Source organism: Onychomys torridus, chromosome 4 (genome assembly GCF_903995425.1).
Source record: "Onychomys torridus chromosome 4, mOncTor1.1, whole genome shotgun sequence".
NCBI lineage: Eukaryota > Metazoa > Chordata > Mammalia > Rodentia > Cricetidae > Onychomys > Onychomys torridus.
The window spans coordinates 17,840,526-17,863,546 of record NC_050446.1 but is presented as its reverse complement, the minus strand read 5'-3'; positions in this window follow the sequence as shown (position 1 = coordinate 17,863,546).

Sequence of the window (23,021 nt, the reverse complement as noted above, 5' to 3'; positions counted from 1 at the left end):
CTGTGATGAATTATGTAGGAATTTTGATGGAAATTGCATTGAATCTGTATTGTTAAATTTAGGATGGCCATTCTTACTATATTACCGTACCAATCCATAAGGATAGGTATTTCTATCTTCTGATATCTTCTTCAGTTTCCTTATTCAAAGATTTGAAGCTTTAATCATACATATCATAAATTTGCTTGGTTTAAGAAACCCCAAGACATTTTATATTATTTAAAATATTGCTAAATGTATTGTTTCTCTGATTTCCTTCTCAAACATTGCCATATGTATGTAGAAGGGATACTGATTTATATGATTTTATGTTGCATCCAGCTACTTTGCCCAAAGTGTTTATCAACTGTAGGAGTTCCCTGGTGGGATTTTTAGGGTAAAATGAATATTATCATATAATATGAAATGAAGATAATTTGATTTCTTCCTTTTCAACTTGTTTATCCTTGATCTCCTTCAGTTTTCTTTCTTTCTTTTTTTTTTTTTTGTTTTTTTTTTTTTTTTTTGAGACAGGGTTTCTGTGTAGCTTTGTGCCTTTCCTGGAACTCGCTTTGGAGACCTGGTTGGCCTTGAACTCACAGAGATCCACCTACCTCTGCCTGCCGAGTGCTGGGATTAAAGGTGTGCCCCTCCCTCCCACCACCAGGCCTTCTTCAGTTTTCTTATTGCTGTAGTTATGACATCAAGTATCATACTGAATAGTAATGAAGACAGTGGACAACCTTGTCTTGTTCTGGATTTTAGTGGAATTGCTTTAAAATTTCTCTCCATTTAATTTGATGTTGGTTATGGGCTTTCTGTAAACTGACTTTATTATGTTTAGGTATGTCTCTTATGTCCTTATTCTCCCTAGAACTTTTATCTTGTAGAGGTTTTAGATTTTGTCAAAGGTATTTGTTAATGAGATGATCATGCAATTTTTATTTCAATGTTTTTATATGGTGTGTTACATTTATAGATTACCTATGTTGAACCACCCCTACATTTCTGGAATGAAGCCCACTTGATTTTGGTGGAAGATCTTTTTTTTTTTTTTTTAATTCAGTTTGTAAGTATTTTATTGAGTATTTTTACATCTATGTTTACAAGGGAAATTGGTCTGTAATTCCCATTCTTTATTGGGCCTTATATAATTTAAGTATCAGTGTAAGTGTGGCCTTTTTAAATGAATTGGGCAATGTCCCTTCTGCTTCTATTTTGTAGAATAATTTAAGGAGAAATTGTGTTAACTTTTCCTTGATTGTCTGTTTGAATTATGTGCTAAAAACGTCTGCCCTGGTTGTTATTGTATTTATTTATTTATTGTTTATTGTATCTATCTATCTATCTATCTATCTATCTATTTATCTATCTATCTATTTATTTATTTACAGTTTGGAGAATTTTAATGATTTCTTCAATTTTATTAGATATAATTGGTCTGTTTTATTTGCTTATCTGATCTTGATTCATTTTTGGTATGTGGTATATATCAAGAACAATATTGGATTTCTTTTAAATACCATTTGATAAAGAACAGGTCTTATAGTATGTCCTTAAGATTCCTTGGATTCCCTCAGTGTCTGTTGTTATGTCTTCATTTTCACTTCTAATTTTGCTAATTATGATATTCTTTCTCTGCCTTTAGTTAATTTGGGTAAAAATTTTGTCAATTTTCTTAAGGAACCAACCCTTTATTCCTTGTTTCTTTGTATCATTCTCTTTGTTTGTTTCTTTTTTTTATTTCAGCCCTCAGAATGATTATTTCTTGCAGACTACTTTGTTTTGATGTGATTTTTTTTCTTTTTTGTTCTAGAGCTTCAGGTGTTCAGTTTAGTTGCTAGTATTAGAGCTCTCTGATTTTTTAATGTAGGTTCTTGGTGCTATGAACTTGCTTCTTATCAGCCACCAGTCCGTCCCTTGAGTTTAGCGATGCTGTATATCCATTTTCATTGGATTCTAGAAAGTCATTCATTCTTTCATAATTTTTGTCTAGATCCATATTTTTTTAGTGATGAGTTATTCAGTTTCCATGAATTTGTAAGCTTTCTATTGTGTCTGTTCGTGCTCATATCCAGTTTATTCTGTGGTGTTCAGACAGAATGCAGTGTGTTATTTTATTTTAATGTGTTTCTTGAGACTTGTCTTGTATCCAAGTATGTCGTCAATTTTTGAGAATGTTCCATAAGCCAATAAAAAGAAAGTATATTCTTTTGTGTTTGGGTGAAATATTCTATAAATTCATGTTAGGCTGTTTTGTTGATAATTTGAGTTAGTGGCAGTATATCTCTGTTTTGTTTTTGTCTAGAAGATCTCTCCTTTAGAGATAATTTGGGGTAGTCAAAACTGCATCAGTGTGTAAGAGTCAATATGTGATTTATACTGTAGTAATGTTTCTTTTATGAATTTGGCTACTCTTGTGTTCCATTCATAGATTTTAAGAATTGCAGTGTCCTCTTCATAGATTTTTCTTTTGATACAGATGCAGTATCCTTCTCTACCTCCTCTGATTAGTTTTTATTTGAAGTCTATCTTGTCAGATATTAAAATAGTTACACCAGCTTGTTTCTTGGTCCATTTGCTTAGACTATCTTTTCCTAACCCTTTACTCTTGGTTGATGCCTATTGCTGATGTTAAGAAGTGTTTTGTAAATGCAGCAAAAAGATGGATCCTGTTTTTGCATCCATTCTTTAGTCTGTGTCTTCTTTGAGAAACATCAATGACCAATGATTTTGATTTCCATGTTATCATTGTTGTGGGTGGTGGAAATTTGTGTATGTGTGTATGTGTGTGGGGATGGATGGGTGTTTATATGACTTCACTTTTGACTTTGTTGTCTGGATTTCTTTATTCCCTCTTTGTTTTTTTTTTTTGGTTTCTTGGATATAGCTTGAAGTTTTCCTTCTAATGCTTCGCTTAGATTGGATTTATAGATAGATACTGCTTGAATTTGGTTTTTGTCATGGAATGTCTTCATATCTCTATCTATTATAAGAGGTTTTCCCTTTTTTTATTGATCTTTGGGAATCCACATTATGTACCCCAATTGCACCCATCTCCCATTCCCTCCACATCTACCCTTCCCTCTTGTATTGTTCCCCAAAGGAAAGCAAAAAAAAAAAAATAAATAAAAGTAAACAATAGTTTAAAAAGAGAAGAAAAGATAAACACTTCACTCTCCCATCTTTTCCACCTACCTCTCCATTGCTTACTCATTTATCTTAGTGGTGTTGAGAAGTGCTGTGTATCATGAAGTAGACCCTTTTGTCCAAACAGCTTTCCTTGCAAATTTTCATTGTTTAATGAGTTGTTGATCAGGTCCAATGCCTCCTGCCTTGGCACACCATCAATACCAGATCACCACTGATGTTCCTCCATGATATCTTGCTGTTGCACCAAGTCGTGGAGATCCTGCAGCCATTGTTCTGTAGGATCAGTCTCTTCACACTCTCCAGCCTGTTCTATGTGGATTAGATATTGGTGTGTGCCTACTACAAACACTGGATGTGCCTGAGTTGGTCAGTTCAGGCCACTGGTATCTCTTCTTTCAGGTAACTGGAGGAGCCAGCTTTTCCAGATCCATGCTGAGGAGTGGGTTGAGCTTTCCCAAAGTATGTGGGGCCTTATGTTCCATTAGGGTACAGGGCCAGCTTTCCCATGAAGGGATTACAGGGTCCATTATCCCAGGGCCAGGGAGGGCTCTCCTGGGAGGGGTGGGGCCAGAGACAGGTCACTCAGAACCAGTGAAGGGGTGAGGGGGTGGGACCAGATCAGCAGTGCCCTTGTACTTAAATATATGGTTTGCATGGGCCACTGTGGTAACATGGGCAGTGGATATCCACACACACTTGAGCTGAAGCAGGACCATGGAAACAAATGTGGTTGGTCAGCAGCAGCAGCTTGGAGCCAGTTGTCACTATGGCCCCTGTTGGCAGCACAAGCCCCTCAGATCCGGATGAGCCCAGCAGCAGAGTGCTAACCAGGTCTCATGTGGCAGTTTATTCATCAAACAGTCCTGGGGCCATCATGGCAACAGGAAGCATGGAACTAAACAAAGGCTCTGGCTATACGTAGCAGGGCCATGGACTCAGAATAGGCTTCCAGCCACAACTAAGGGCAGGAGTCAATATGGGGCTCCTGTGTCAGTGCAGGCCACCCTGCTCTTTATGGTCCCTACAGCATTGGGCACCTGCATTGCCTTCAGTGGTAACATAGATTCCCTCTTCAATTTCTCGCATTCATTGGCAAAGCTGGCCTCTGAGGTTCCTCTTTGAGATTGTAATTTTTAACTTCAAAATTTCCTCAGTTTGGATTTTCATTGCCAATTCTATTTCCCATTTTCATGACTTGAATGGTTTAATTCATTTATCTCTTTTCTTTTCTTTTTTTTTATTTTTTCCGAGACAGGGTTTCTGTGTAGCTTTGGAGGCTGTCCTGGACTAGCTCTGTAGACCAGGCTGGCCTCGACCTCACAGAGATCCACCTGCCTCTGCCTCCCAAGTGCTGGGATTACAGGCATGTGCCACCACTGCTCGGCTCCTTAATTCATATATTTCTAAGTTGTTTGTATTTTCATATTTTTTAAAGGAATTTATTTGTTTCCTCCCTAAGGACCTCCATCATATTCATAAAGGCTGTTTTAAGGTCTCTTGTTCATGTTTCACTTATGTGGGCCTGCTTTGGTAGAGTTGCTATGCTCTAGTAGAAAGATATTGTCCCAAATGTTATTGATTGTGTTTTTACACTGGAGTTTAGATATCTGGGATTTGGAAGATTACAATTCTAGGAGCTGATATCTGATCTTTTGTTTTTGGAGGGAGTTGGATGGGTGGGCATTTTGTTCTTTGTTTTCTGTTTCCTCTCTGGTTCTTAGAAGAATGTGATGGTTATGTGTTGCCTGATAGGAAAATCTTCAGGTGTCCTGGTTGGTGTGGGGTCTGGGAGTTCCAGGTACAACGTGTTTCTAAGTATTGGGAATTGATAACTGAGATTGAAGATGTGTGGAGTGTGGTGTAGGAGCTTCACAAGAAAAAGGAATGCAGAGTATTCTACCAGAATGTTTTAAGTCAGTCTCCTTAGAATGGGTACAGAGTAACAGCCACAGAAGAAGGTCTGCTTGAGTATAGTTGGATGAATTGAAGAAGAGGTGAAGATCTGCAGTTAGCTTATTTGCTTTCCTCGTTAGAGTAGCCTGTGGGATCCCAGGGAATGCCTGGTGAAGTTGTACACTGGAACATAGCAATGGGTCCAGGGAAGGAAGTTTGGAGGGATCTTTTTCATGCCCTAGAGATGGGTGCATGAGGGGATAGGAAGCTGTAGCAATTGTGCTCCAGATCTGTGGATGACGCAGGGATATTGGATCTGGAGGAGCAGAGGTCTTAAGAGGCGAAGATCTGCAATTAGCTTACCTGCTTCCACGACCAGAGTAGTCTGTGGACTCCCAGGGAATGCCTGCTGGATTTGGGAGCTGTAATAAGTTAGGGGAGAGTGGTTAGGAGGGAAAGATCTATGGGATCCACTAGTGATGTGGGGGCGGCTGCCACATATTTTCTGCTGTGGAGCTGGGGATGGGAATGGGGGACTGGATGTGAAGGAACAGAGGGAAAGATGAAATCTGCAGTCAGCCTACCTGCTTCCCTGGCAAGAAAGGTCACTGGCTTTGTATATGTTAATGTGTGGTATTTTGGTGGGACACTGTTGCTCTATTTTAGGGTAATGATATGTTAACTACTTCAGAAGCTTCTACAGCAGTAGGTTTCCATTTGAGTTTTGGTCTTTTATTTTTTTTAAGCCCTTTAGTATTACTTATGCCTTTCCATATTCCCTCCTCCTTGTGCTAGTTAGTTGCATGCCACTTTGATACAATCTAGAGTTACTTGAGAAGAGAGAACCTCAATTGGGAAAATTCCTCTGACAGATGGGCCAGTAGGCAAGCCTGTGAGGCATTTTCTTGATTGATGATTAATAAAAAGTGGCACAGCACACTGTGGGAAAAGCCAGCCCTGGGCAACTGATTCTGGATTGTATAGGAAAGCAGGCTAAATCAGCCCCAAGGAGAAAGCCAGTAAGAAGCATTGTAATGTGGTGTCTGCTTCATTCCCTGCCTTGAGTTCCTGCCCTTAATTTCCTTAGTATCAGTGTGACCTGAGATGTATAAGATGAAATAAATCTTTTTCTGTTACTTTTGGCCACAATGTTTTATCACAGCATTAGAAACACTAAGACATGCTCTCCCTTTTCCCACCAAATTTCCTCTCTTTTCAGTTTTTTTTAGATTTATACCTTTACATTTTTTACATATGTATTTACATATGCATTTACATATACATACACAATTTATTATTACTATATTCACTCTTATTTCATACTCCAGTTCACCTCAAATTTGCCTAAACACAGCCAATTACAGCTTCATGTACTTTTCTTAATATTTGTTTAAAGATTATTTTTTTTTTATGTGTGTATATGTGTGTGTGTGCATGTGTGTGTGTGTGACTGTGTGTGGGCATGTACATATGAGTTCAAGTTCTTGACAAGACTAGAAGACAGCAGAAGTTCCCCCAGAACTGGAGTTACCAGTGGTTCTGATCTACATAACATTTTTGATGAAAATTAAATTTGGGTCAGGTGGAAAAGCAACTAGTGCTCTTAAACACTAGACTCCTCCAGTACTCCTATTTATTTATTTATTTATTTATTTATTTATTTATTTATTTATATTTTTTAATATTTCATAGCATTTGGTTAGGGTTGCCCACATACACATGGGGATGAGGCCATTTACTGGAGCATGAGGAATCTATCACTAACCACAATCTCAAGAAAGAAATAATTATTCCTTTCTTAGTTGTTGTGGTAGTTTGAAAGACAATGGCCCCCAAAGGGAGTGGCACTATTGTCTTTGTTGAAATAAGTGTGGCCTTGTTGCAGGAAGTGTGTCACTGTGGACGCAAGCTTTGAGGTCTCATATATGCTCAAGATACTGCCCAGTGTCTCAAACCACTTCCTGTTGCCTGTGGGATCAAGATGTACAACACTCAGCTCCTTCTCCAGCACCTTGTCTGCCTGCATGCCACCATGTTACACCATGATAAAAATGAACTAAACCTCTGAAAATGTAAGACATCCCAATTAAATGTTTTTCCTTTATAACAGATGTCATGGTGTCTCTTAATAGAAACTTTAACTAAGACAGGTGGCATCATCTATCAATAGTTCCTCAGTTAGGGGTGATACTTATCCACCTTCCTCATTAGAATCTTCAAATCAGTAACTTAGCATGTAGAAACACTTCATGAAATATTTCTTGATAACCAGAATTCCCTTTGAAATTTTTAAAGTTTGAGACAGGATATGAGTACAGAGGGATTGGAGAGAAATTTTAATATAGTTCAAGACTCATCAGTCTTAGGATTTTATGAAAGGTAGATGAATTAATAATCTTAATAATACTAGGAAATTTCATACGATTCTATACTGAAGGAAGGGTGATAACACTACATAACTATATGATTCTGAAAGGAAAGGCTGACATTAGAAATAAAGGAGAAGATACCTAATTCTGTAAATATATCAAGGCTTACTATTTATCAACTCTACTACTATTCAAGTACCATTATGTCATCTTCATTTAGAGATTTTTCACATGCTTAGTTCATGCTTAAATTCTTAAGTTGTGCTTATTTTAAATATAAGTATCTTAATCTCTATACCTTATCACCAATTATGAAATGTGACTTAGTGTTACATATTAAAATGAAGGTGAGCATAGGTATAGAGCTGAAAGCCAATCTCTAGCTTGATATTAATCATAAAATTATAATTTTCTCAGGAATTGGGTGCAGAATAATGAGATGTAAAAATAACATTTTCAGGGCTAAAGAGTTGGCTGAGTTGTTCAAAATACTTGCTTCTTTGGTAGAGCAATGGTGTTCAGTTCCCAGACCCTAATGCTGGTTCACAACCATCTATGACTCTTGTTCTAGGAAGTCCAATGCCCTCTTCTGCCCTTATTAGGCACCATACACAGAGTGCACAGATATACATCCAGGAAAACACTCATTTATGTAAATATAAATAAACACCTTTTAAATTCATATTATTTTCATTTTTTTTCTACATTATTTTTGCTAGTGCTATTGTTTTTTTAGATCAGGGAGTTCTTGTTGACTTGGTTGGCACCAGTAAATGTAGGTTTTGTCCTCTGTGAAAATAGATAAGAAAATTTTAACTCTAATGACATAATTTGGAAACTAGATTGTTGTAGTGGAAATTGATTAGGACAAACAACTTCTCAGCTTTTCCCACAATCAGAGTCTGATTATTTTTATTTTCTGAAGCTCAGAGCACCTGTGATAAAACAGACATGTATGAGTCATGAGAAAAATAAAAAGAAAATGTTGAAAGATCTCAATTCTATTATCAATTCACCTCTGAATTTGAGGGCCAGATGAGTCATGGGTAAGTCAGATAAGGACAGTATTATCAGGAATCTTAGTAAATATTAGAATTAGAAATTTAAAAATTAGTTCCAGAGGGCTAGAGTGGTGGTTCAGTGCTTAAGAGCACTTGCTGTTCTTACAGAGGCCCAAAATCTGGTTCCCAGCATCCATATCAGGTGTACTGCTTGTAACACAATTCCAGTTGATGCATTATCCTCTTCTGGCCTTTGTGAGCATTAAATGCATATGGTGCACACACAAACAAGCAGGTCTACTCACTTGCATGCACATAAAAAATAAAAATAAATTAAAATATTCCAATCTATAGCAATTTGCAGCAAACATTCTAATGAGAATGTGCACTGATATTTAGTACAATATCCTTTGTTAAATGGCTCATCAAGCTCAGTATGTTGATGTACACTTTTAATGGAAAAATGCTGGAGGCAGAGTCAGGTGATTTTCTGTGACTTTGAGGCCAGCCTGTTCTACAAAGCAAGTTCAAGGCTTAATAGGACTACATAATGAAATCATGTTTTAAAAGATAATAAATAATATATAAAGAAAAATAAATGGTTCATTCATTAGCAAATCCCTATGCCAAAACTTATTAGGGATATAACTTGGACAAACAACTTAATATTTTCCAAATGTAACATCTTTATTTGAACAAATATTAGACAACCATCTCTAAGGATATGGGACAAAATGAAAATTATCCAGATGTCTAAACTTTTGACATAGAACCTCATATTTCCAAGCTCAAGAAAATTATCCATTGTGATGGAACTATTATCACTCATGAGAAGCCCAGTGGCAGTAGTTTGATTTTGGGTTACACCAAAGATCAGTTCATTGATCTTTACATTAGTATCTGTCATTCATCATAGTTACAGGAAATGTTAAAAAAAAAATACACTGAAGTATTTTTGTGTATTACCTTTCTTATTAGTTTAAAATGATATATCATAGAGTGCTTTGATTTTACACATAGTAATTTAAGATAAATCTAATTTGCATATTAATTGAAAGAAGCAAATGAAGTGTGTGGCATATTGTTCAGAGTGTGGTCAGTTTTCAAGTTCATTTGTTGCTCTTTCATTTTTCTTGGATACATCTAGACGAGGTATTTAATTAGAGTTTTCAAACAGTAACCCAAGAGAGCTCCTACGATGCTCAGTGTCTAGTGTGACATTTACATAGTTTTACACTATACAAGCCAGAAGAGATCTTGAGGAACTCATTACTTCCCCATATGGTTTGACTACTCGGGAACCTAAACATCTTGAAGAGAATGAAATTTTATTTTGAAGTTTCCCAGATATCTTCATCTAAAAATCTATATTAAGTTTTGTTATTTTCAATATTCATCACAAACTTCTAAAATACCACGTATATCCCATATTGATTTTCCTTAAAAAAAATTAAAAGTACCCATATCTTAAAGATATTGCTGGGTGGTGGTGCACAACTTTAATCCCAGCACTTGGGAGGCAGAGGCAGGCGGATCTCTGTGAGTTCGAGGCCAGCCTGGTCTCCAAAGTGAGTTCCAGGAAAGGCACAAAGCTACACAGAAAAACCCTGTCTCAAAAAACAAAAACAAACAAACAAACAAAAGAATGAATTACTGATTTCTAAAAAAAAAAAAAGTGAGACATATTAATGTTAGATAAAAATTCCTTTGCAGAGATCAAGCTTAAACATTACAAATTAAATTTATTCAAGGATGTAGTGTCTAATGAGTTCTAGATTCTCTCTGTATAAGCTAATAACAAAGCAAGATCACCCATTCCTTCCTCACCACAACAGTTATAGGAAGATGTCGCATAAAAATAATTTGATAGCTTTTTGTCCATAAGGCTCTTATTTGAACTGAATGCTGTTTTTCCACAGGAATAGATTATGTAATTTTCAAAAAAATATATTTGTTAATGATCTACTAGTTTTAAAATAGACTGGAAGACAGTGCTATAAAGTCTTTTAGACATGTAGTTCTGAGAACACCGAACAAAAAAACAAAAACAAAAACCTCTAAACTTAATTCTTATCACAATAAAGGTAAAGTATATTAAATTGATGTTGTCAACAATAAATTGTTTTCTGTGTCCTTGACCTGGCTCTCCTGTGGTCTATCTTGCAGGTGGAAAGCAGGTGTGCCCTGTAGAAATGCAAGTGCATGCTGTTCACATTTATACTGATAGCAGAATTTGGTGCCAAGAGGATGCTGTCCAATTCCAGTTGAAGCTTGGTGTTTAGTCCTGTAAATTAAACTTGACAAGGTAGAGAGACATAGTGAATTTTCAGAATGTCTTTCATTTGATAGTATTGTGCTAAAAATCGAATCCTATATGTCTGTCCATGTAGTATACTAATTATAGAGTGTTTATGAGAGACTTTGAAACTATTTCAAGTCTGTAGTTTAGGACTTTACATGATTTCCTAAAAACCAAGGAAAACCAAATGGTCCAGCAAATCTCCTGAAATATATATATCTATATTTCAAAGGAGAGATGGATGTTTGCCTTCTATTAACTGGTGGGATGAGAAGATGATAATCAGACCTGTATTAGAACAGCATCTCTACTACCAGACTTATTTGTTACTGTGGGGACCCTCAGATATAGAGACAAAGGGCATTGGAGCTCAATTCTGATTTGGGGGTTTATATTTGACTAGCTATTTGCAAATGACATTTGTTAGAAATTCTGACAGATCCATCTCATTTCTTTATGTATACCAATGGCCAGTTTGCATGGAGGTATGCAAACATAGACCCCAACAAATCATGTTAAAATTCCATTGTATTCTGTAAAATCATATTAACTTAACTAAAAGATTTGCCTAAGAACAGGAACTGCAACTGTCAATATCACTCTGGTCTCTTTTTTCTTGTTTGGCTTTTAAAACAATTGCATATGTTTACTTTAGTGTATAACAGACCTAATCAACATATTACTTTGAATAGAAATGTGATCAATAAAATGTTTAATGTTTTTTTAAACCATGAGAAGTGTAACTTAATGAAAATAACAAGCATGAATGAATCTTCTTTAAAAGGGATGTTTTAAAGCTAAAGTTTCTCTCTGCTAATCCTAATAGTCTGGTTTCAAACCTTGAAGGATTCATGAAAGGTGTCTTCTGACCTGCACACCTACACCATGGCACTGGAATCTTGCTACACACACACACACACACACACACACACACACACACACTAAACTGCTTTGATCTATGTAAGAACATAACCCAGACCTGTGGAGCAATGACACTGTAACTTTTCACTTTTAGTTTTGATTACTGTCCCCTTTGCAAGATAACAGTCAAAGGCAACAATAGGCAAAGACATTTTCTGCATCCTGAGTGGGCTTGTAAATACAATGATTGTCAAAAACAGATCATTTTGGGACACACCTTGCCTGTTACATATTAACTTGCCTGTGTCCCTTACATATATATTATAACCTATAGATTTCCAAGACCCCGTGGTGACTTTTATCTTTGGACCACACTTTTACATTTGGTAATTTGCTCCTGTCTCTTAGCGTTATCCTCCTGAGTTTTGTGGGAGTTACTCTCTTCATAAAAATCAGGATGTAGAAAAGACGACTAACATCTAGGGCCAACATAGAGTCGGGCTATGTGTATAAGAGGTCAGCAGATGAAAAGACTCTACCACTAAATTAATTAGGTATTAGGTCACATACATGGTCAAGTGTAGTGGCACACTCCTGTAACTCCAGTTTTTGGGAAACAGAGCAGAATCCTAGGACAAGCCTTAATAAAAAAAATAAAAATTTTTCTGTTGATCTTTTTGAAACTGTATTTTGCCAAAAGTTGAACCAAGTTATAATGGAAGATTTTAACAAGTTAAGTTTATCAATGAAACTCCTTATAAGGTAACTGCATATTGGCTCACATTTAATTGTGACAGGCTTTAAAGGATGAGATTTCTCCGGAAAGCCTAAGGAAATTCAGAGTTTCCCACTGGTCATCTTCAGATTTCCTGCATCTGAATCACCCAAGACCACTTAGGTACACCTCAGAAGTGTCTTTTCTATGAAGAACTAATGTTTTTTTTATCCCATATATAAAACTCAAACAGGATAATATGTGCAACACTTTTCTTATCGTTAAACATGAACATATATTATATATATAACATATATTACATATATACATATATATATATAAATGATCAGACTGTCACAATACCCATACAATGTCTGCATCTACAGAGGATCAACATTTGGGTCTCAACACCCACGTCAAGCACCTGACAACTACCTGGAACACCAGCCCCATAGGGGTCCAATGCTACTGCCTCTTGCAGGAACCTGCACTCATGGCCTCACACCCTCCCACAAACTACATATACATATTTAAAAATAAAGTTAGTCTCTACAAAAAGGACCTACTACTGTTAGAATCTAGGAAAGGGCTGTCGAAAATTTTCATCAAAGGGCACAATTTTCCTACAGATGCATTTCAGATCATGTGGAGCTGCCAGGTACATTCCCCACACATGATTGTAACTCCTCTGATATATGACATTTGAAGGACACAGTGAATCTTAAGCAAGTAGAATACTTAGACAGCGTAAGAGGCAGTAAAAGTACAAGCTGGCAATATTTATTTTTTAAATATGAATTCCATAACAATAATACAAACTATGCTACATTGTTAAAGTTCAAATTCCAGCAAGATGGCTTAGTAGGTAAAGGACTTCCTGCCAAGCATGGAGATCTAAGTTTCATATCTGGGTGCCACAAGGTGGAACAAGAGAAATGATTCAGAAAGTTGTCTTCATACCACCATGCATTGTGGGGCACTGCACATGTGCACACACACATATACACACAGTAAATGAATAAGTGTAAAAATTATTTTAAGTTAATAAAACTAAGTCAAGATAAAACTATTGCTAGTTTATAGATTTTTTTAATTTCCAATAGTAAAGTTTTTCATAAATAAAGTTTTTGATATTTTATATTTCTTTGATTGTGATCACTACATAAGGTTAATATTAACACATTTAAGATTTTTCACAAAAAAGATAGGTGAGCAGTAAAACCATCTGCTGTCATAGTGGAAAGAGAGAATCAACTACTAAATGTTGTCTTCTGACTTCTAAATACACACATCTGCACACACACACACACACCACATACAGACACACACTCACACACATACATGGCAGAAAGAGTGAGAGAGAGAGAAAGAGAGAGAGAATGAGGCAGAGACAGAGAGAAGCAGTGATAAATTAAATACAATTTTAACACTTACCTAAAGAAATATTTTCCAAGATAGAGATTAGAGAAGCAATTTTTTAGAATAGCTTTAAAAACAGTAGGAAGAAACCTAACCAAGAAATTAAAAATTTTTTGAAATACTCACAATGTCAGGTCATTGGAGTACTTTTATTAAATTTGTTCATTATATATATGTAATTTTTATTTTGTCTTTTTCAGCTATTAAATTTAATGAGTTTATGGGAATTGTGTTGAATGAATCTGCACATCACTTTTAGTACTAAAGCCATTTGTACAATATGAATTCTGCCAATCTTTCCATTTTTATTTTGCCAGTCTTTCCTCTATATTTTCCCATTTCAGTCATAGCCCTATAAAATTTCTAAATGAGAAAGTTCAAGGACTTTTCATTTCTCACTTCTCCCAGTTACTTAGTTGTCTGTAGTTCTTAATAAAGCTTGCTTTCTCTTGGTATTCTCCCATAAGAATCTGTATTTATGTACTTTTTTTGTTCTTGGGTGACCATTGAGTACCCTGGACCTAGCACCCAGGGTCAAACAGAACTGAGTAAAGAAAGGTCCTAGCATCTCCAATTTCTATGTAGATAAGTTTAGTCCTCGCAAGTCACGTAGGAAACATCTCATGTAATTGACATGGAGACAATTACAGAAAACCAAAACAAAAAACAACAACAACAAAAAACCCGCAGAGTTGTTGAAGCCAAGTCCCATCTACAACACAACTCCTGCATCCAAAGCTCAGGATCTTTGCAGAAGAGGGGGTAGAAAGACAGAGCCAGCAGAGTCAGGGGCAGAGGCACGTTGTGACATTGTGTCTTCTGTAAATGTCAGAAGCTGCACTCATAAAGTGTAACTAGCATGATTGCCTAAGCATAAGTTGAGGAAGGATGACACCAATAGACTTGCCAACACTGGCAGGAGAAGCTCCTGCGGCTTCCAGCCCAGGCAAAGGATTACAGGAAAGTAAGGCATACTGAAAGTAGGACGGTCTTCCCAAGGAAGAACAAGATGATTGTTTATGCAAAACCAAATGCTCAGCCCTGAAAACATATCTATGCAAGTAACATCATACATACTGAGCAGGCTATCTTTAGGAATATACATTTATATACATGTACATAAACACATGCAATAACATTGGTGAAAAGGGGGACCATGAATTAGAAAGGAAGCAGGGTGGGTATATGGGAGAGTTTCGAGATATAAAAGAGAAGGGAGAAATGTATGCTATTATGTTAAAATATAAAAAAACATTAAAAAAGAAACATTGCATTATGCACAGAACTCCTGGTTAAAAACTCATAAAACTATAATCCATTTACCAATGAAAATATTATTAAAATCCAGTTTATCTGCCTCTTATTTCTAGTGACCGCTTTGAATAAATGGCAACAAAAGTCATAATATTATCACAACAATTAAAAATATTTTACTTATAATAACAATATAAGGTTCACAGAATTACACACATTCCCATTTTTTTCAAGAAATTTTACCAAATAAGTCATTTTCCTTAAGCTTACAGCTCCATCAGTAAAAGGTGATTTTATAGACACATGAGTCAACACTTGACAAACGATTTATAGATCACTGTTTTCTTACACTGTATACAAACATTATTGACATAGGATTTTTGTCTTACTTTCTTCATCCTAGGTAATTTGATTTACTTAAGTTATTAATAAGATTGCAATTTAAGGTTGAAACCTGCTTACATACTAAAGGATATTGCAATATGCAAGAACTATACACATTTTACTGCATGTGTTCATAATGTTGCCTTATGTGATTATAAGCTACGATGGGCTTTAAAGAAGGAGGTCAGATTTTACTCATTGGATATATTTGCTTATCATGCCAGTGATTGTCTTGTTAAATGGAAAGAATTTGTAACATTTTGCACTTAGTACACCCAGCTCTTTCATTTGTTTCGATGCACTGGATTTACCCAGCTCCTGCCTTGCCAAACCAGCAAACAAGTGCACACTGACATGAGGTACCTTATCTTCGTTGTCCCAGTGACAGAGAACACACAGGTTGTGTTTCCAAAGCCAGTGGCAAATCTGATGATACAGACAGAAATGCTGTAGGTGATAATGATTTCCTGAAGGGTGTGAAAGTCACCTGGGAAAAGTCTACTTCTATGTTTCATTATAAGATTCATTTTAGCAGAAAGCCTCACAGTGAACACGGTTCTATGCCCTTCATTTTACCTTTAATGCAAAAGCAGTTGACAAAACCTCAGCTAACATCAGGGGATTGTATTTCTTTATTTTTAGAGTAAGAGCCTGCTTGTTTCTAGGAGAAAAGCTCATTTACCTATGCCCTGCTGAGTGTTTCATGCACCCACACGTACTACATTTCAAAATAAAAGTTAAATAAAATTTGAACAACCGTCAGGTCAATTGGACATCACTAAAATATTTGTCTACAAATGATAGAAAATATACACTTAAAGAAGATTTACATTAACTCAATATAGTAAAGAAGTATATATGATGTGAAGAATGATTTCAAATAAACTGTTTAAAATTCCCTTAAGCTCATATACCCAGCAACAATATTTTCTTGATACTAACACCTAAATAAGGATTCATAAACATTTTCTAGAAAAAGCCAGAGGAATATTTTAGAATTGTATTGTCATTTATTGCCTCTTACAATGCTTCACCTCTGTTATTTTAGTATAGAAGCAACAATAGAAAAGTATATAAATAAGAGTACAAATGTCTGAGAAAGTCCCATGTAATCATACTATTAACTATTTATCTGAGGAAAATGACAATACATATAATTTCGTGTATAAATTTGCATATGTAGTCTAAATAAAATTTTCTTATCTAGGGTGGAAATGCTCTCTCCCAGAACCAAATACCACCAAATAAAACTTCAACACTAGGCATGAAAAAAATTTTTTGAGTTGTATCTCATGATTGTCCAAGAGACTCTCAATACATATTAGGCTATTGTTCTTGTCCTTGGTTGTCTCCAGAGACTGGTAAGTTCTTGTTGCTGAAGACACCAAGCACTTGAGACAGAGGGCCCAGAGACTCCTGAATTGGAATTACTTGAATTCCTCCTCCCTGAGGACAAGCTTTTGGTGCCAGAAAACACTGTTGAAGCTTTAAAAGGAAAGAAGCAACCAAAAGTCCTATGCAGCTATCATGCATATGAACAACAGCAACCAGCAACATTGCAAGATAGCCCTAAGGGTACATACCTTGGCAATAACCAACAGTTCTCTAATTGGATTTATGATCCACTCTATAGGAGAGAAAACATGTCTGGTGTGAGAAATCTAACCGTAACCAGAGTTAGTGAAGTCATGGATCTTGAAGGAGAACCTGCAACCACCACTTTACTAAATCAGCATAATCCACAACTACATTCTCAACATTTGTCTGTATAAGCATAGATAAATGTAGTCCTCACTCCTCATAGAAGAAACCTCTCATCAGACAGAGAAGAGACCATTACAGAAAACAACAACCAACAAGTCCTAATGCGTACATCTCCAAAACACTCCTGCATCTAAGGCTCTGGGAACATTCCAGTAGAGGAGCAGAAAGGTTGAAAGAGCCAGAAGATCAGGGATTTTACTGTGAGATTAGGCCTTCTAATAATGACAGAAGCTACACTCGTAAAGTCTTACCAACATGACTGCCTAAACATGAGTTGAACAAGGACAACAAACAAAAAGATATGACAAAGTAAACGAGGGAGGCCCACAAGGCTTCAACCCTACACAAAGAACTACAAGCAATTTAGGAGTTCTGAGAGTGCAAAAGAAACCGTCTTCCCCTGGGAAGAGCATACCGACTGATTATCCAATACCAAATGGTCAGATGTGACATTCATACAAGTAACGGTATATAGACTGAGCAAGATATACTTAGTAAATTAGATATACATATGTGTTTATACATAATTTCCTAAATCATATATAATGTGTGCATGTTCATCTATACATATATACACACAATATATATGTACAATTACATATACATATATATGCCTACTACAAAGAAAAAAGAGGACATGAATTTGAAAAAGAGAAAGGAGGGGGGGCTGTTGAAGAGAGGAAGAGGACGGGAGAAGTAAAGTAATACAATATATAATGTAACAAAATATTATCTCAAAAATAAAAGAAAAATTAAAGAAAGAATAATACATGAATGAATGTGGACGGTTACAATAAAATACTGCTTGCAGTAATGGGTAGAGGACCAGAATGGTTCCAAAGGGAGACGTTTCCCAAGTGATAATTTATAGAATATTTATTGGTTCTATTTGCATCTGGGAAGGAAGCATACTTAGGTTTAGTAGTAGTAAGAAAAGGCAAGGCAATGTTTAGTAAGCTGTGATGAGTAGTGGTGAAAATTATTTCTTTCACTCTACTTTATTTATTATGAAGCTACTCAGCTAAAAGAATCTCTAAAGTCCTCATATGTATTCTGGCCTTATTCTTTTCTTGTATTGTCTCATACCCATTAGATCACAACTTCAGTCTTTGCAAAACCAAATTGCTGGGTTGGTAAATCATTGCAGAGGTCCTAAGGTATAACTTCTCTCTGAAGAATGTGATGGTTCCTTTACTGTTAATGAAGCTCAAGTGATGAGCAACCCTGCTCACAAGTCTCTAAATTTGATTAAAAGCAGTGTACCCATGTCTAATACACATACTTGCACTTCAGATGTATATGATAGGGATGGCAGACTGAAAATGCTCACAGCTGCTTTCCCACAGTCTAATACATGGGGCTCACAGTGGGTCTCTAGGCCTCTTTAACCAATATTTTCAATAATAAGTGGTTTGTTAAAGAGACATCTGTGCCACTCTTTTCAAACACTAGAGAAGCAGGAGCCAAGGGGGGTATCAGTGACTTCCTGGAGAAGCAGCCATATAAGTGGAAGATCAATCTGTGTGCCTGTGATACACAGTAAAATAAAACCCCACTGTCAGAGAAACCCCAAACAACCTTTAAAAAGTAAAAATAAGCATTACATTTAATGCTGAATAAAATGGATAAAAGGAAATGCAAATTTACAAAAGGAAATTTATTTACACTAACCAACTATATTTTGCTATACTCCCAGGATCTTAATGCATCTCTAGTTCCCATGCTCTAAAACATTATATGCAAGTTTTTCTAATCTTACTCAAATTTTGGCATCTCTTCTAATTCAGTGATTTTTTTTTTGCAGTTGTTTGTTACTCACAATACACACAGGTCACAGTCCTTAGCTGTTTTAAAGCTGACATCTCAAGTTCTGCCTGTGCAGTTACCTGCAATTTTTATCCCATATCTTTGTGGAGGCAGATGGAAATTGTGGGCTCACTCAGGATCATATTTAAAGAGCTAGTTTGGCTTGGAATTATAGCTCAACAATGAAGTGTTTGAAGTCAATGGTTCAATACCAGTATGGAGACAAAAACAACAAATCTTCTTTATTGTCGCTACCTCTCTAATGTCTGCCAAAACTTTCAAAGTCTGTAACTGCCTTTTCTACTGACAGTGGCTCTTGTCATATACTTTACTATTTAAAACTCACCATGTTGAATTCTAATGGATTTAAAAAAAAATATTCCATAACAGTGGTGTTTTAGGGCAATTCCCTTCAAATTAAAATATTCCTTCCTGGTTGGAGGAGGAGGCTCTTGAGACTAAGGAGTTAAAAAAAATATGTTTGGAAAAGTATAAACTTGCAAAATTGTTCAAGGTCCTTACTTGGCTTCATAAAAAGGGTAAAAACTTACAGCAAAGAAGTCTGAACATTTGCTCTTCCTGCAAGTAGTACAGAGAACTCCAACTACAGGGTTTCAGTTTTTGCAAGTCATCACCCATGCTGGCGTTGTGTTTCGGTGAGTCAAGCTCAAACAAAGAACTCTAGGTTCAGTGAGAGACACAGTCTCAAAAATTAAGATTAAGTGATAGAGGCAGATACCCAGCATCACCCCCTAGCTTTTCAATGTGCATGTATAAGAAAGCTCCTCTACATAGACATGTGCCCAAACACTCATATGCAAAACAGCACACACACACACACACACACACACACACACACACACACACACACACAAACACACTATAAAAATAGCTATTTGTAAGACAGGTGTCATCAAAATGATGAAACTGAAAATGTATAAATAACAAAACAGATTAATAATATACATTTATTAATAGAAAAACCCTTAATTTCCATAACTTAAGTAACTTACAATTGGCCACATGAATAATAGATGGCTGAATTTATCAAAATTATCTCTTGATTCTTTGTCTGAGGTGTGAAACTTAACTGTGACTTTAAGAAACTTCAGATGAGATGTATAACCTGTGACAAGATTTCTAGTTTCACAGAATTCCCGGGTGGAACTAATAGCTCAGCTGAAGGACCTTTGAAGAAACAAGTTCTCATGTATCATCAGTAGTCTATTGCTATTGCAGGATTGTTCAGGGACAAGCAGCCGGGTCACTCAGTTACTAGGAGGACATAAACATTTCAAGACTGATTACATATAAGCTGTCAAATTACAGTGTAAAATATTTTTATAACCTTGTTTCCTTTGAATTAAGAGACTCCTCATTTACTCTCATACACAAATGTATTCTTCTAGGGCATCTAAGCCCACTAATTTTGCAGAAGAGCCTCACAACATGAAAGCAAAATCATAATAGTTCACTACAATGGATGATGCTTCCTTAGAACAAGGCACTCATTTGTTGACACAGTTTTGGCTGAAATAAGCATCTGTCTCACTTTCAAAAATCCTTAAACAAACCTAGTTAAGAAAATTCATTGCAATAAGTGTGAGAATTGATTGCAAACACCAAAATAAAAGCATCTCTTTACTTGCTACAAGAGCTGCAACACACTATAAATAAACTTTGAGATAACCTTAAAGAACTGATTATACATATATGTAAATATAGACTGAAGGGACTCTGGTAGGCCTGAGTATGGCAAACATGGAGCTTTCAGGCCTTGCCCTCCTCCATTCCCTCTCCTTTGGTAAGCCATATATCATATCCCTAAAGCTAGCCACCAAGGTCTATTCCTTTATTTGGCTACTTCCTCCTCCTGAGGTTGATCACAAAGAACATTTCAAAATATTGAAGTCTAGTAATCAAAAGCCCCACTTTGGTTACCCTAATTAGCATACCCAATCAAAACAAAGCAACTCATCCTAACACAGGTTCCCCCCTTTTTTCCTTTATAAACTGTGATTTGCCTATGGGCCACATCTACCTCTACTTTATCCAGAGTTAATCCTTTATCCCTCCAGGGAAAACATCCCCTCCCCTTCTCTCTTGCCCCCTTTTTCCCCTTCTCCTTGTCTCCTATCCCCTATATTTGTCCCTCTGGGGCAAATGAATCTCCTTTGTGCTAAGAACTTGATCCTGTGCTGACTTTGGTCCTTTCATAGACACTATTTCTTTCATTCTTCTATAAACTTAAGAATCATCATGAAAATGTCTGATGAGAAAAATTTCCATTGTCTGTCGTCAAAACTCATCTTCCTTTATTAAGGTACAAGAACAATGCACCATTCAGTTTTTTGTGGTGCACACAGATTACTACCTCCATCCTACAGTCCAACTTCCCTATGGCCAGCATCTAGTTGCAAGTATGTTACCTCATTGGTAGCACAATCTTGAACCATCAAAGGGAATAGCCTTCTGATTCTGAAACAACAATTAGTCTTTTGCTACATCTAGAATAATCTATTGTTTTTAGATAAAAGGTGTAATAGAAAGCCTTGATGGAAATAGAAGAAACAGAGGAACACATAATTCACAGTGTTGTGCCTAGGTCACAAGTCCCCCAAGCAAGATCACCACAGAGCCATTATCTGATGCAAGCACACAGAGGTTTTTATTAACAAAATAAGCAAGCTTGGTGCACCATCTAACATCTGACACAGCAGGTGAAGGAGAACGGCCTCCAGCTCTCACTTTAAGGGGTTTATATAGGAAAAGTTTACATGCAGCTTGGGATTGGATGAGGGGGCTAAGGGTGAGGTAGTTCTTTGAAGTTACTGGCTGAACTATAAGCATGAGGTTACTGATGGCTGACAGGATTCAGGGTATCTACAGAGACATAAATTTTCACTCCCTATACCCTGCTTTTGTTGAACCCAGGATATAGACATTCAGATTTATTGTTCCAGTCCTACTCTTCTCTGAGGTCAGCTTCTGGTCACTTGAGCCCATTACTCCCCATATCTTGTTTTGTCAAATCCAGAATACATAGATTTATTGTTCTAGCCTTATAAGTTCAAATTTTGGTCACTTCTAAAAATGCTGGTCAGCAAATATCTTTGGAGGAGGGGGATGGGAAGCATATCTCAAGATGGCTATAGATTTTTCCCTTTCATACACCACTTTTATGAATTATCCTGCACACCTTGGTTGTTAAGATAAACAAAGTTGAGACTCAGAAATGCCAGCTGCATTTAAAGATGGGAAATCTCATTCTTCCTTTGCAAGGAGAGAAGTGAGTGATCATAAACTAAATTAGAAGATAAAGGTTTACTTGGCAAAAGTTTAACTACCATTAAAGATATCACAACGTTGCTTGTAAGTTAGCAGTTGTGTACCAATGCCTGCAACTTAGAAATCTTGAATAAAGAAAAAACACAGGATAGGTGCAGCCATTTCAATGCTGCTGACAGTCATGGAAATTGTTGAGCTTACTACCTAGGGACATGAAATGTAGTGATAATCTTCAGGTTTATAAAAGGAGAATGGATGGGGAAAATGAAGAAAAAAATAGAGCACAGCACTCTGGATGCTAAAGCAGGATAGTCATAGGGTCAGTCCAGACTACACAGTAGGTAACAAGACATCCATGGCTACAAAGTGACTCTCTGTCTCAAAAATAAAAACAAAACAAAACAAAACAAAAAAGGAAAATAAAAAGAAAAAAGAATGAGGAAAATTTAGAGAAGCATATAATTAGAAAGAAAAAGAGGAGACTAGGAAGGAACATGCAACAGTAACAAGAGAATGCATCTGAAGTAAAATGGTCAATCAACTTCCACATGTCAGAAAGGTGAGATTCCCATCACATTTTAACTCAACATGGTACTTTCCAACTCCACTGTGCTTTGTTTCCTTCAAGTACTACAACTTCTTGCCCTTTAGGGATTTTGTACCTCAATCTCAATATGCCTGCTCCTCTCCGTATCCTGAGTTTAGCAGTTACTCAGGCTGGGAGGTTAATGGTTTCAAAATTAATTTCTTTTTAGAGCCTTTCTGATTCACCCAGGCTGAGTCATGGATTCAAACAATGACCTTAAGATGTGCCTTGATCTTTCTTCATCTTAATA